Raw genomic sequence first — 2,500 nt, 5'->3', positions numbered from 1 at the left:
GCGGCCCGCGACGGGTCATTCAATTCCATGCCCCGTCAACATAACTCCCGATGTACTGTTTGCTTTTTCGGAAGAAGAGATCCATCCCCCCATCCTCGGCCAGCCAAAAACGCTCCAATTAATGGCCGGGTGAGATGACCCGGCGGCCCGCGACGCGTCATTCAAATCACTGCCCTATCGGCTACAACTGCTGATGGGTGGGATTAGAGGCCTGCCATGGTGGTGAGGGGCGGCGAGGACCGTGAAAGCTAGAGTTTTTCAGAGGCTGCCGGGAAAAAGGCCCCTCGGGTGGCGGGGTGCGAGGACCAGGCGCGTCATTCAATTCTCTTCCCTATCAACTTGGCTCCCGTTGGCGGGATTGGAGGCCTACTGTTTGTTACAGGGCTAAAATCGTCAGGGGAAGAGCTGACGAAACAATGCTGGTTTGGATGCAGGGGGTAGTGTTGGAATCGGCAGCGCGGACAAAATCGGCAAAGTCGACAAAAAAGACTGTTGGTCTGGACATCGGGGCAGCGGCAGCCATGCCGACAGGGGGGGAAATCGGCAGCGCAGATTTGTGCAGCTGCAGGTTCGTCGGGGAAATCGGCAGCGCAGATTTTTCGATGAACATGGGCTGGAAGATGGACTGTCCAGGCCAGGCAGGGAAATTCGTCAAGGGGACACGCTGACGAAAGTAGGCTCGTCGGTGAAAATCGGCAGCGCAGATTTTTCGACGAACAGGGGCTGGATGCTGGACCGGCCGGGCCAGGCAGGAAAATTCATCAGGGGGGCACGCTGACGAAAAGAGGGGCTGCCGCGTGGAAAATCGGCAGCGCAGATTTTTCGACGAACATTCGTCAGGGGGGCACGCTGACGAAAAGAGGGGCTGCCGCGTGGAAAATCGGCAGCGCAGATTTTTCGACGAACAGGGGCTGGATGCTGGACCGGCCGGGCCAGGCAGGAAAATTCGTCAGGGGGGCACGCTGACGAAAAGAGGGGCTGCCGCGTGGAAAATCGGCAGCGCAGATTTTTCGACGAACATTCGTCAGGGGGGCACGCTGAGGAAAACAGGGGCTGCCGCGTGGAAAATCGGCAGCGCAGATTTTTCGACGAACATTCGTCAGGGGGGCACGCTGAGGAAAACAGGGGCTGCCGCGTGGAAAATCGGCAGCGCAGATTTTTCGACGAACAGGGGCTGGATGCTGGACCGGCCGGGCCAGGCAGGAAAATTCGTCAGGGGGGCACGCTGACGAAAAGAGGGGCTGCCGCGTGGAAAATCGGCAGCGCAGATTTTTCGACGAACAGGGGCTGGACTGGCCGGGCCAGGCAGGAAAATTCGTCAGGGGGGCACGCTGACGAAAACAGGGGCTGCCGCGTGGAAAATCGGCAGCGCAGATTTTTCGACGAACAGGGGCTGGACTGGCCGGGCCAGGCAGGAAAATTCGTCAGGGGGGCACGCTGACGAAAGTAGGCTCGTCGTGGAAAATCAGCAGCGCAGATTTTTCGACGAACAGGGGCTGGACGCTGGACTGGGCCAGGCAGGAAAATTCGTCAGGGGGGCACGCTGACGAAAACAGGGGCTGCCGCGTGGAATGGCAGCCTACACGCAGATGCGAATTCGGCAGCGCACGATGGCTTGAGCAGGTCATGGGTTCGACTTGGCGCGATCTGAAACCTGGACGAGGGACTGTCGACGCTGGACGAGCCAGCGCGGTGGCCTGTCGTGCCCCGTTCAGGGGGGGCCTGCCGCGGAGACAGCCCTCGCGGGCTCGACAGCGCAGGCCAGCGTCCCCGACGTCGCTGGCCGCGGCAGGCGAGCTGCCGGGGTTCCCGCATTCCTACAAGAAAACGTCGTGCTTTCCACATGAAACCAATCCAGTAAAATCAGCCATATTTTTATGAGGCTGCCCACTGAATTTGGGGTCATTCCGGGCCGGTTCCTAGTTTTGCGGATTTACTCGATTTCTAATGGTAGGAAAATTAAAACAAATACTTCCCGACCTCGAAAAATTCTGGGAAAATTAATGAAGGTGGATTGGATTTTTGCCAACCTCTCTGCAAAATTTCAGCTCAAAATACCAAGAAATGAATTTTTTAGAGGGGGGGTGACAGCTGGGACCTAGTAGTGTCTCCCCCTGCCAGAGCTGCAATGACACTTATTGCTCTTTAGGGAGCCACCAGGCCGGCGCCCCTCAAAGACCACACGCGCGCGCGCGCCCGCCCGCGCTGGGCGCTGGGGCGCTGGGGCCTGAGGGCCTGGGGCCCTTGGGGGCCCTTGGGCGCTTGGGCGCGCGCGCGCGGCCCCCGCAGCCATGCCGCGCCGCGCGACGCGCGGACAGCCCCTGCTGGCTTGCTCTCTCGCCCGCGGGGGGGCTGCCTTCGGGCCCTGGCCCCCCGCGTTCTGGCCTGCCCCCTGCGGGGGAGAGGCTAGGCGCTGCAGGGGCCAGCCCGACGTCGCTGGCCGCGGCAGGCGACAGCCCCTGCTGGCTTGCTCTCTCGCCCGCGGGGGGGCTGCCTTCGG

This window comes from Populus nigra, chromosome 2 (assembly GCF_951802175.1).
Source record: "Populus nigra chromosome 2, ddPopNigr1.1, whole genome shotgun sequence".
Lineage (NCBI taxonomy): Eukaryota > Viridiplantae > Streptophyta > Magnoliopsida > Malpighiales > Salicaceae > Populus > Populus nigra.
The sequence above is the reverse complement of the archived record's forward strand: the minus strand, read 5'-3'. Positions refer to the sequence as shown.